The sequence below is a fragment of the Dromiciops gliroides genome, chromosome 1, assembly GCF_019393635.1.
Source record: "Dromiciops gliroides isolate mDroGli1 chromosome 1, mDroGli1.pri, whole genome shotgun sequence".
NCBI classification, from domain to species: domain Eukaryota; kingdom Metazoa; phylum Chordata; class Mammalia; order Microbiotheria; family Microbiotheriidae; genus Dromiciops; species Dromiciops gliroides.
The window spans coordinates 459921727-459935956 of record NC_057861.1 but is presented as its reverse complement, the minus strand read 5'-3'; positions in this window follow the sequence as shown (position 1 = coordinate 459935956).

Genomic DNA, 14230 nt, shown 5'->3' with positions numbered 1-14230 from the left:
TTGGTCTTCTTTGAAAATGAAGTACAAAAAAAAAAAAGAAAGAAAAGAAAATGAAGTACAGGGGCAGCTAGGTGGCACAGTGGATAAAGCACTGGCCCTGGATTCAGGAGTACCTGAGTTCAAATCCGGCCTCAGACACTTGACACTTACTAGCTGTGTGAACCTGGGCAAGTCACTTAACCCCCCATTGCCCTGAAAAAAAAAGAAAGAAAATGAAGTACAAACAATAACAACAGGTAGATATAATCACTAAAACGGTAAATGAAACTTTGTGAAAATTTTCAGACTACATAAATCGTGACAACCAGCGACATTTAATTTCACAGTGAATCAAATACAGAACCAATAAGTTACACCAAGACATTGGTTTAGTACCTAGACACAGTTGAAGTCAAGATCTTAGTTCGAATCCTGTCTCAGACTCTCCCTAGCTATGTGACTTTGGGCAAGTTGTTAGATTTTTCTCAGCCTCAGTTCATTCATTTGTAAAATGGGAATAATAATATCACCTACCTTATAGGGTTATGACAAATATCAAATGAGATAATATAAATAAAGCACTTTGTAAACCTTAAAACAATATCCCAGTTGTAGTTATCATTATTATTACTCTTATTGCTTATTGATTCTAGAAATCTTATTTTAGACCAGGAAAAGCAAAGACTTGGACTTTGGGAATGGTACTTGGGCAGCTATGGGGAGGGGAAATTGCAGAGGGAAGAAGCTTGAGTCTGTGAGACTAATTAAGGGTTGTAGCAATAGTCCAAGCAAGAAGCTATGAGGGCCTGAACTAGGGTAGTAGCTGTGTGAGATCCTGTAATCTGGTCATTGCCACATTATAAAGGCTCCCCAAAGCAGGCCCTATCAGAGAGCAGACGGGACTTTCCAGGCTAGAGAGAGTTGCATGCCACATGTTCCAGAGAGTCAAAAAATTGACAACAGCAGAAGTTGGAGTCCCTCCACCTAAAATGATGCAGCTTCCATCCCTCTCCCATTCCCTACCTCTCCCCCTTCCTAGTCATGGGAGACCAAGGGCTTCTGCATCCTCCCTCAGTGCCAAGTCTTTAAGCACTCAGCCAGGACACGTGGCCCCTTGGAAGTAGCCCAAGATTATCGGATTGGAGCATGGGGAGGGTCTCCTTTCTCTCCCCGCTACACACACACACACACACACACACACACACACTTCCTGCATACTGGAAGCTAGAAAATTCATTTGAATAATGAAAAACCAATGCAGTCCCCAGTAAGCACATTTTCTGATCTAGAGAAATGGGAAAGCACCAGTTAGTGCTGAGAAAGAAGTGAATATGCCATTAGGAAACTTGAAAATGAACCAATTTCCTAGTTCGTGTCCCTGACAATTTGCCAGTGATATATAAAATGGGGATCATGAAGCCAAGATGCATTTTCTTCAGATCCACAGTACTGCAATTGTTTAGATGAACAACTGCTCCTGAGCAAGCATCAGCAGAATGAGCAAATTCAATCCAAGGGGAATCTGAAAGTGCAGTTTGCCCAGATATCATTGTTCTGTTGGCCATCCTGAAAAGTTGACGTCCCACTTCCTCCTGGGCTCTTATCGTTCCTCGCCTCTGCTGCCAGAGTTGAATGACATTTCCCCAGTTTGATCTGAACTAAACCAGCTCCTCATTGAGCTACTTACTGAGCTATATATGCAGAGGTACCCTGATGAATGATTTGGGGAAATCATCAGAACTAGAAATAATAGCATTTCTCTTGCACTTTAAGGTTTGCAAAACTCTTTACAAATATGATCTTATCCTTATGACAATCCTGGGAGGTAAGTGCTATTATCATCCCCATTTCATAGATGAGGAAACTGAGGCAGATTAATTCATTTGCCTGAGGCACACAGCTAATAAGTGTCTGAGGCCATGTTTGAACTCAGATCCTCCAGACTACTAGCTGTCCATTTCTTTCTCTATCCATAGCACCAACTAGATGGCTAGAATATGAAAGAACTAGAAAATATTGTCCCCATTCTGTGGGAATTTACAATCCTATTTTAAAAACAAAATTGGGCACAAAATGACTTAGGAACAATTAAAAAAGTAGCACATCAGCAGGAGCTAAATAATGTCTTGCAAACTAAATCCATAAATAATAAGAATCTGAAGTAGATAGCATTTCCTGATTTGCCCATGTTAATGCCCTCCTGAGATTGCCTCAAATTTGTTGGCTGTTGTTTAGTCATTTTTTCCAGTTATATCTAATTCTCTGTGACCCCATTTGGGGTTTTCTTGGAAAAGATACTAAAATGGTTTACCATTTTTTTCTCCAGGTCATTTTACTGATAAGGAAGCTAAGGCAAACAGGGTAAAGAGACTTGCCCAGGGTCACACAACTAGTAAATGCTTGAGGCCAGATTTGAACTCAGGAAGAGGAGTCTTCCTGACTCCAGGTCAGACTCTATTCACTACACCACCTAGCTGCCCTGCCTCTAACTTACACTATATTTTACATAGTTGTTTGCATATTGTCTTCCCCTTTCAAATGTGATTTCCTAGAGGCCAACAATTTTTCCCTTCCTTTAAATCCCTGGTGTTTAACACAGTACCTGGCACATAGCAATCACTTTTTAAAAATACTTCTTGATTTGACTGAAAAATGAGTGACTGATGAAGTGATCTGATAGGGGTAAACATATTTACTCTTTGAAAAAACTTACATTATATTTCATTTTTAACTCCACATCTCCAGCATCCAGCAAAGTGTTTTGTGTTTCATACACATGCCCATTTTTGGTCTTAATTTGTGACTTTATTGATGAAATGATACTCCACTGGGGAAACTCATTATAATAGTGCATGCAAATCAGCAATTATTAGGCACCTTAGAGTCCTGGATCACTGAGAGGGAGTTGTTATTCATCCAGGGTCACAGAGCTGGTATGTGTCAGAGATGATTCAGGGGCCAGCTTACTGCCAGTTACTGGATTCTAGCTACTTCATTCTCAGTATATCTCTTGTTCCTACACCCAGTATGTGCTTAATAAATGTTTGTTGAATTGAATTGGGATCATGTTCATAAGAAAAGTCACAGAAGCATGGAATGCCAAAACTGGAAGAAACATGGAGAACAAATTTTACAAATGAGCCAACTGAGGCCCAAAAGGGTAAAATGATTTGTCACACTGAGGGACAGAGCTGGGACTCCAATGTGGTTTTGCTATGCCTCATTGTCCTCTTCTTAAAGGGAGTTGATTTTATATGGGGGTGTTTGGGAGTCAGCTCAGAGAGGCTTCTAAGAGCTTTTGTTAAATTTTCAGCATGAGCATTTACATCTGGGAAATGCTATGAATCGGGATTTCATTTATTGTTTTGTTCATTGTCTGGACTTAAGAAGGTGTTAATAATGCAAATTAAATTTAAAAGTGCATGGGTACTTTTTCCCCCCTAGAAAGCCTGGTTGTTAAATATTTACCAGCACACTTCTATATTGCTCTATAAACATTGCTTGAGCTCAGCAGGAATGCAGTAGAAGTTTCGATCATGGAATGAAATCACCAGACGGGAGTCCTGGTGATTGCAGGATAATAATAACTGGCATTTATATAGCACTATAAGGTTTGCAAAGTGCTTTACATCCATTATTTCACTGGAGAGTCTGTTTTTATGCTAAGTTTCAAAGGATGTGACAGACATGAATTCTTGGGGAGAAGAAGAGAGAACATAGACAAAGGAGTAACAAATCGTGTTCAAAAGTCACTAAGCAGACAGAAATATTGTTTGATGAAGAACTGTGAATGACTTCACTATTCTCAGCAATACAATGATCCAAAGGACTAATGATGAAGCATACTATCCACCTCCAAAGAAAGAACTGATATGGATTGAACACAGACTGAAGCATGCTATTTTCCACTTTCTTTCATTTTTTCTTTTGTTCAAGTTTTCTTGTATAAAATGACTAATATCATAATGTTTTACATAATTGTACAAAAATAGCCTTTATCTGATTGCTTATGGCATCAGGGAGTGGGGAGGGGAAAGAGGGAAGGAGGGATAGAATTTGGAACTCAAAACTTTAAATAAAAATATTTATTTATTTTTTTAAGCCACAAAGCATATTATGTTGGTTCAAGTTAAACGTTTAAACTGGGGAATAATGAGAGATGAGGTCAAACTTGGAAAAACCAGCAAACTTTGTGGACTAAGATGCTTCAATGGGTATTCTTTAATCAAGCTATAGTGTTGTACTTGAAACAGTTTGCATCTGAAACAATACAGTTCTCCACTGATAGTAAAGTGTATAGAAACAGACCTTGGACTTTCATATAATTTGCTTTCTTTTAAAGGGTAAGCTTACAAAGTTGGTAAGATTTACCTCCCTCCCTTCATTGCACAGATGGGGGACCATGAATTTGAAACATTGACTATGTTTCACACCCACTTGATGGAGCTGGATAGTTTTGTTAAATTGTTTTTCTTTTTCTTCTTAACTTTTGCTTGTTGGCTGGCTATGTAGGAGACAGGGGGGAGATACATTTGGAAAAGAAGGTGATGTAAAAACAAAAATTAATTTGAAAAAACTTTAATGTGATCCCACATAAAATAAATTAGAGTTTACTTAGAGAATTTCCATGAGGTCTGTTTTCAGCAAAGGGTGGTGCTTTTTGGGGGGTTGAGGATTAGAGGGAGTCTTCATTATAGATAACAAATAATTACCTGGGAAGGGATACAAAAAGTTGAATTATCTTGCCAGAAATATTGTCCATAGCATTTGTTCCATACTTTGCTTCATATTAACATATTTCATCTTGCTGAACAGATAACTAAACTGAAAATAGCTTGATCCACCCTGCTCTTTGTGGGACACATGGGGCTCAACCCCTAACAACTTGCTCCAAATTCCTCCCTCTGGCTCTCATTTGCTTTTCTACTGAAAAGCAGCTTATCTTACACATACAAAAAATCAATAACCTTTTTACTGTGTCTCTGTAGGGTGCATAGAGCTCAAAAGAGAGATTTAAAAAGCGGTCACCCTGCAGCTCCAATATGTAAAATATAACTATCCTAGATAATGCCAATTCTTTTCTCTTCTTTAAAAAAAATGCTAGGTCCATTATACATTTGAGTCACCTATTAGAAATGTCGCTTGCTTGAATCATCACCATAGTAACAGAGGACCTGCAACACATCTTTTCCCTTTTAATGGATGTTCAGATAGAAAAGTCCAGACTATGGAAATATTTTGCTGTTAACTGATTAAGGTCTAATTAAGAATCTGTTCATTCTGCAAGCAGCCTGTATTAGGGTTATATTAGCTCGTAATCAGCTATATGCCTTTCTTTGTGAAATCAAAGCAAAAGAATGATGAGGGAAGGAAAGGATTGCAGTGGAAATGAAAATGATTCCAAGTGAGAAGCAACCTAACTGGAGTCTACAGGTCACTCGCCTTCCACTTCCGAGTAGGATGGAGATAATCCTCTAAACCTGCCTGTCAGGAATGATCACTGACAAATTGGTAGCTCTCCTTGACAATGCAATTCATTTTTCAAAAGACAGTCCTCTTCCCCTCCCCCATTCACTTGCTGGACACAAATACTATTCAAGGTAAAATATTATGGAACACATATCTCCTGTACTTTGCTGGGGAGAAGGGGATGAAAGGGGATGGGAATCAAGGGTACATATAGGATAGACCTTGGTATAGAAAATAGCCACATTTTTAGGAGAGATTGGAGTAAAAGAAAAGAAATGGGGGGCTAATGTCAAGGGATTTAGAGATATGAAGGGAAGAAGGTGAAGCTTACAGCCCATTGGTTGTGTGACTTCTTCCAGCTCCATTGAGCAGCACCAAAAGTAGAAGTAGAGGAGACAGTTGGAAGGAACAACTCAGATGTGGAATTTGTCAAAGCATAAGCAGCCATAGGATAAGGGGGCAAGGATTTGGGAGTAGACAACAGCATAGAATTGGACTGATTACGTGGTCAAGATTGGAAAGAGAGGATATTGAAGTCAGAGCAAGGGAGATGGCCAAAGGAAGTACTGAGAGGTCTAAGAATTGAAGATCCTAGGGGGCGGCTAGGTGGCTCAGTGGATAAAAGCACCGGCCCTGGATTCAGGAGTACCTGAGTTCAAATCCGGCCTCAGACACTTGACACTTACTAGCTGTGTGACCCTAGGCAAGTCACTTAACCCCCATTGCCCCGCAAAAAAAAAAAAAAAAAGAATTGAAGATCCTGATGAGACTGAAAAATAGGTTTAGTTGGGCACAGGGAGAGATGGAAAGGTAGGAGGTTACAATCAGTAAAGAAGGAATGTCAGCATTCGGACATAGAAATAGAAGTGTTGTGGGTGCTGGTGAAATCAAGTCCCTGACCATTGCTGTGCATGACTGATGTACTGGAGGAGTAATGGGAATTACATAGAGAGGAACTCAAAGATTACAGTGTTTGGGGGCATGTTACAATCCCCTAAAACAAGGGCAAGAGTAGGACTGGAAAGAAAGACTGAGCCAAACACTGAATTCATTGAGTCCTTGATGGTCCTATTTCCCCACTATAATCTTAAGGAACACTTTGCATTATCTACAGTTTCTCCTGGTCAGCCCTAGGTCATCCTGAGCTTCCATGCCCCTGGCATTGATCATATTCTACCATACTTTTATATTCATTTTCTGTTGTCTACCTTTGTTTCCATCTTCTATTGACATCCTTAATTCACATTCTTCTCACTTCACTGTCAGGGGATGCCTGTGATTTAGGTATTCCTGGACCCAAGGGAGTTTTTTCCTTTCCCCTTTTTAGGTCACTCCCCAGGCTTCTTTTTTTAAAAATAGGAATACAGTATGACACTATTCTTTCCCTGATACCACCAACTTCCTATTTCTCCTGACTCCACTCTAATCTAGAGTGTTTAGGGCAACAGACTTGAAGTGAGGACAACCTGGGTTCCAATTCTGCCTCAGACACTTTGACCCTGGGCAGCTAATTCAGCCTCTCTGTGCCTTGATTTCCTCATCTAGAAAATAGAGGTTGGATTTCATGGCTTTCTTATATCCCTTCTAGCTCTAAATAAACAACCCTATAAAAAGGAGTGACACCATGATGATGGGAATGTTCTGGATAGGAATGTTCTACCCTAAACCAAAGACACCCAATGTCTTCTCTGATCCTGATTCCTAACATTTGGAGGTCAGTGTATTTGGAGTTGAGTTTGCCCCATTGGAGAAGCGGGTAGGTCCCATCCCACCACTGCAATCTTCCTGGGTCATGAATCTAACATTTTTAGAGATATCTTGCAACAGTTCCCTATCCTGCTTCTTTTTCTCACCAGCTTTAGGGAGAGGGACAAGAGCCACAAATGCTCTCTGCTGCCCCTCCACCCCTTTTCTCTCTACAAAAGGAAGGAGTGAGTTCCTCCCTCCCATAAAAACTCCACAAAACCAAAACAAGACAAAACCCCATTATTAGCATTGGGCACAGGGGTTAGAAGAACATATCTGGTGTTATGAACCATGGATTAGCCTCTGGGGCTTCACTCATGGCGAAGGTAGTTTTACACAAAAAGTACATGTTTAAGTTGACTTTGCATTTCCTTTAAGGTTGGTGTACCATTATCAGAACAATTCATTTTTTACAAAGTTCAGAGTTCAGTGTATGGGAGAGTGGGAAAATACATGGCCAGTTAAGATTCCAAGAAGTGAGCCACAGATGCTCATTGGGTTACCCTCCTATCTCCTTCAGTCTTGCCGTATGTGTGCTTGTCTGCTCTACCACCAGGGAAGGCAGTCGGGAACTCATTTAGTGTGTCTCTTTTTCCCTTGTGTCTTATTTGGGTGCTCAGAGAGGACCAGCACCTCTGGTGTGAGGGCTACCCAGAACTTTTCAGGGCTGATCATCCACTTGGTATCTACCTGTACTCCAACTCTCACCTGTGGCTCCAAGAAGGTAATAGCATGAGTAGAAGCCATACTCCAATAACATCATCTCAGCAGATGGACTAAACCAGGTTGGGGGTAACTGATGGGCCTTGGGGGTGTCTACCCCAAGCATACCCCAGAAGAACGGGCAGATGAGAACAATTTGTTCCAATAACCATGAAGGGCTGAAGTTGACCTTGTAGAGCACTCAGACCTTGGTCAGACATCAAAGACACCAATGTTATCTACCACATTCCAAGCCATTGTCAATTCTCCTGACTTTTGTCCTGCCACTGGACTTCCATTACTGGGGTGGAAAGAGTGATTGTGTGCAACTCTGCCTCACTAAAATCCAATTCATTCAGGGGCAGCTAGGTGGTGCAGTAGATAAAGCACCAGCCCTGGATTCAGGAGTTCAAATCTGGCCTCAGACACTTGACACTTACTAGCTGTGTGACCCTGGGCAAGTCGCTTAACCCTCATTGCCCCATCAAAAAAAAATCCAATTCACTCACAAGTCAATACATCACTGCATGATGTCATTGGTGCTCTTTGAAAGCAAAAACCAAACAATAGATATTTACTCTAATAGTCAGGTTCTGAGATGCTTTGGATGGAGGACACAGAACAGAAGAGAGAGGATATGATTGACAATGATTTAGACTTGAGAATGATCATCAGTCAAATCCATCAGTACCTCATCACTGGAAAAACATTGCCTAGTAATGGACATCTACATGATTTCCTACCTAAAATCCCACCAAAGGGTATCATTTGGGTCAATAAACAAAGGCATGCTAACCTTATCAATCCACTGACCACCCATGGGTGGACCTGGGTTAAAACCCTACATCTAACACTTGTGACCTGTGTGATTTTGAGCAAGTTTCTTAGTCTTTCCAGGCCTCAGTTTCTTCATCTCCTTGGAGGTCAATTACATCTGTCATTTAATTCTTTCTGGGTACTATCTACCTCCCTCATTCATTCACCATCAATATATCTTGACCTTCCTAGAAGAGTACAAGGGGGCAGCTAGTTGGTGCAGTGGATAGAGCACTGGCCCTGAGGTTGGGAGGACCTGAGTTCAAAATTTTCAATACTGTTGTAATAAATTTCTTTCCTGTCTTTTATGAATGAAAGAATCAGCTCTTCCTCTGGCAAGAACATTAATAATCTTTGAGTTGTCAGAAATTCAGTATACTCTTGAGGAAAATGAGCATGAATTTCTAGCAAATAGCTATGAAAAACACTGGTTTGTGTTTTGTTTTAAATAGGTTAGGACTCTAAAATCTTAACCATGGCTAAATTGTCACTATGGTAATTATTATTTATCTAAATTTCATTTGAAATTTTAAGTACTGAGGATTTGAACAACCCCTTTGTCCCATTCCATCAGTGTCCTAACACTTCAGCTGATCTGTGGTATCAGTGATGGTTGTATTCTCTCCATCACTGTAGCCCACAACGCAAAGGACATCTTTCTTCCAAGGAAGTGTCAACAATGGGATTGTTCTAGGATCCCTTGAGGATGGTGGGACCTCCCATAGAAAAGGAGGAATGGTTTGAATATTTTGTGGTTCCTCTGATTTCTTTAGGTTTTTGCATGTAGATTTTAGCATCATAATTAAGGAGTCCCCAAAGTCTTAGTGCAATAAAGCTTAGAAAAGCACTAATACTTTTGGGAAACCTTGTGCTTAGATCTGGAAGGAATCTTAGAGGTCATTGATTCCAATCCCCACCACTAACAAATGAAACTAAGTTCTAGAGAAGTGAATTGACTTGGCCAAAATGACAACAGAAGTAGCAGAGTCTGCTTAAAACCCAGGTCTCCTGACTTTATATCTAGCATTTGTTCCATTACATTTTGAATCTAATTCTCCCATTACCATGAGTTATTTAGACCATGTAGGTCAGATTAGAAAGGATTCACTTCTGTGGCATCTCCAAGTGTATGTTTTCCTTCTGGAGAATTCTCAACCATAGAGTGCTACTAGGCTACTATGGGGAAAACAAGTGGGAATAAGAGGGGAAAGGTATTGTATTGATCGATCATAGACTCCTGTAAATCCTTTATTGTTGGGGGTGGGGTTGCATTCTTTCTGTGGGGTGAAATAAAGGTAGCCCTATATTTGATATTTATTGTTAGCCTGAGTGCTTGCATAAGGGGGAATGGCCCCTTAACTGACAACTGTAAAGATGTGAATGATATCTTCATATTTGTTGAGAAAAACCTGTGAGGGAGTAAAAGTCAAAGAGTGATATAGGAATAATATCTGTAAGACTAAAACTAAGCTGTGTAAATCCAGAGCTTAGGGTTCTGCATCATAAATTACAGGAAGGAAATGTAACAAATTTTTTTGCTTTTCTACAAGGATGAATTTTTAATAGAAATATACAATAGAAATATTCAATATAAATGGAATGACCAAACTGGACTCTAATACTTCAGTCCGCAATGTGCTGTTTGAAGAATTTGAAATGAAACTTAAGAAGAAAAAATGAGTAAGAGTAGTTGGACCAAATGAAACATAAACCAAGGGAATTTGTGCTGAAGTTGACAGAGGAAGGAAAGGAGGAAGAAAGAAAAGAATTTGTTAAGCACTGAATAGGTTGGTACATATTTAGGAGCTATACTTAGTAATTGACATACATTATTTGATCTGATCCTGACAATGACCTGGAAGTGCTATTATTATCTCCATTTTATAGCTGAGAAAACTGAGGCAAAGAGAGGTTAAGTGACTTTCTCAGGGTCACACAACTTGTAAGTGTCTAAGGCCTGATTTGAACTCAGGTCTTCCTAACTTGAGGCCTAACATTCCATTTACTGTGCCACCTAGCTGTAAGGCATTGGGGGATTGTTTTGTAATGTATCACAGGGAGAAAAAGATACCTAAAGAAAAAAAAATCTCAGGTGATAAGTAACTCTACAGGTCAAGAGAACATTGTAATTACTGAATAGCATGACTACTTTCTCATCTTAATAAAATTTATATGAATATGAGTAGATATGCATATCTTAATCAATCAACAATTAATGATTTACAATCAGGAAGACCTGGGTTCAGATCTTATCTCTGATACTAATTCTGGGACACTGGGAAAATCATTCACAGTAATAAGCTCCTAGCCATGTGGCATGGAGGCAAGTCTCTTAACTGTTGTCTGCCTCAATCTCATCTGTAAATGGGGATAACAGTAGCACTCACCTCTGAGGGATTTTGCGAAGATAAAATACAATGATATTTGTAAAATGTTCTGCAAACCTTCTCAGGCCCCCTGACAACACTCTGAGACTTGAAGGTACTGATCTACTTTGGTAGAGGAAGTTCAACCCTGGAAACTCTTTAGCATTGCAAAAATCACAAGTTTGGCATAAACATACAACAAACAAATAAGGAAAGAAATCTACAGTGGTGCTTACAAGAAAGAAACTCCTTAAATTTAAGAACATCTCAGTAATACTTTGTTATCTCCCCTGTTGCCAAGCACAGGAGTCTATACAGAATAGGTGCTTAATGAATTAGTAATTGACATACATTAAAGGAGAGGAGGGGAGTTGATTCTGCTCAGTCTCCCAGCTATTTATATAGCCCAGTTTCTTGACGACTGCTGAGCTTTGAATGGATCTAGGGGTCCTGAGATGTAGAAGTGGAACAGTAAAGCATGTCAGGTATATGGGAGAGTTCATGCAAAGGCAAGGAGGTGAGAAATAGAATGTTGTGGACAGGAAACAGGAAGCAAGGCAGTTTGGCTAGAATGTTATGTACTAAGGGGAAGATGTGATCAGAACTGCACTTTAGGAAAATCATTTTGGTGATTGTTCAAAGGCTGAATCAGAGTGGAGAAGAGCTTGAGGAAGGGAGGCCAAGTGGAAGCTAATGCAATATTCTCAGCAAGAAATGATGAGGACTTGAACTGGGATGGTCGCTGTGTAAGGGCAGAGATAAGAAAGATAAGATTTAACAACTGATTAGATACATAACATGAGAAAGAATGAGGAGACAAGTATGATACCAAGGTTATAAACCTGGAAGACTAGAAGGCCGCCTAAACAATACTTGGAAAATCCAGAAGAGGAGTAGGCTTGTGGTGGGAATGTTAGATTTCTGTCTCAGACATGATGAGTTTCAGATGCCAATGATGCATCCATTTTGAAATGTGCAATACTAATTTGTGAGGTGTGACTGCAGCCCAAGGGACAAAGGCTGAGTATGTAGATCTGGCAGTCATGCAAACTGTCTGGGAGATGGTGAGGTCACCAAAGGGGAGAGTTTATAGAGAAAAGAGAAATGGGTTGGGACAGTTGGTGATCATGACAGGGATAGTGAATTGGCCAAAGAAACTGAGGAGCAGTCAGACAAATAAAAGAAAAGGTGAAGAACCATGTTATGTTAAAAAAAACAGAGAAAAGAGGGTATCCAAGAGGCAAGGTTGGTTAACAGTATGGATAGTTCAGAAAGGAAAGGAAGGAGAAGAGGTCATTAGATTTGGCAAATATGAGATTATTAGTAACACTGGAGAGAGTAGTTTCAGTTAAGTAATAAGGCAGATTGCAAGTGGTTAGGCAGAGAGGAGGAGGTAAGGAATTGGAGGTATCCAGTGAAGATATCTTTTTTTTAGATTATTTGTCTTTTTTAATATATAAGCATGTACTGCCCATATATTCTATATCTGTCCATGTAGACTGTTTAAATGTAGTTTATGAAAGGCATAGATAGATATCTCTGGAGTCTTACCCAATCCTTACCAAGGGAGACTGATTCCTATCTTGAAGGGAAAAGGAGAAGGGGCCATGAGGCAAGTCATTATCTTCCAGAGAATTACCAGACTAAAATTATATCTATATGACTCTGCTAAAAATTACTGATCTGGAGGTATAATTGGTTTTGAACAAAATGTTACTTTCCTAGCTGCTATCTGAAAGATATCTGAAGTTTATACCCACCATCTTAATACCTTCTTGCCAAATGTTAGTTGCACAAAAGACTATCCCAAGTAGGGAATAGGAAGCAGACCCATTTATCTGAGCAGATAGAAAACAGAAATTGGAGGAATTCAACATATCAGAATATAGCAAAAAATGGAGAGAGAGAGAGAGAGAGAGAGAGAGAGGTGGGGGGAGCCCTGAAAGGCTTTCTCCTCCTCCTTGGACTTGGTCCTGAAAAGAACCTAGAACTACAAATGTCCTCTCTTGAAAAAAATAATAAAGAATGTCTCTGAAAAGAGTCTAGAATCACAAATGTCTTCTATTTAAGAAGGAATAAAGAATGTCTCTAATGTTCTCACAATAACTCTACTCCTCAAACAGGCACAAGGAGTCATCATGTTGACACTTTTTCTAGCAGTTAGGAGTCTCATGCAAAATGGTTCAGGTTTGGTTGTACCATCTCTGTAACAATCCTTCCCTGAGCCAGAATCTTTTCAGTTCCTTGAAAAAATCAGCTAGGGTGAGCTGTAGCAATACAGCATACACAAAAATATTAGTGCTTTAAAACAGCTAAGGTGATTTTCCTAGCTACTAGCTCTTAAGAGGCAGCTGATTGGCAGAGTGGTTAGAGCACCAGGCCTGGAGTCAAGAAGAGCTGAGTTCAAGTTCAGTCTCAGATGCTTACTAGCTGTATGACCTTGGACAAGTCACTTACCCTCTGTTTGCTTCAGTTTCCTCATCTGTAAAATGAAAATAATTATAGGATCTACCTTCAAGGATTGCTGTGAGGGCCAAATGAGATAATAATTCTAAAGCACTTAGCTCAGTGCCTGGCACATAGTGGATGCTATATAAATGTTAGCAGTTATTATTGTGGGGGAGAATACCTCAAGTTTTCACTCACTAGCTTGGCCCCTTCTTCCAAATATGAAACACAAAAGATCATCAGATAGTGAATAGCAAGTCAACTCATTTATCCAAGGAGATAACAAAGAGAAATAAGAGAAGTCCTTCAGATCAGATTATACCCCTCAAAACATGCAGAAGCAGAAATGAGATAAGATTTGGAAATAACCTAGAGAGAAGCCTCAATCTCACTCCAGGAGAAATTTCCCAAAGTCTCTAAAGACAAAAATTGGATTTTAGGGATGTATTGAGGAGCCAGGTTTCCCTATATGTCTGCCAGAAAGTCTTTTTTTTTCTTCTTCCAGGAGTTAGTCCCCAGTCTAGAATCTAGAAATCTAAAATCACAGACATGTGAGCCAGACCTTGAAGGGTCAGAATGGATGTTTCAGATTTCTGAAACACTTGAGATCCATACAACTTTCCTTAAATATTCTATTCTCCCTTTTTCTTTTCAGTTATCTTTTATTGACCTGTAACTCTATTGCCAAATTTGGCTACTGTAAC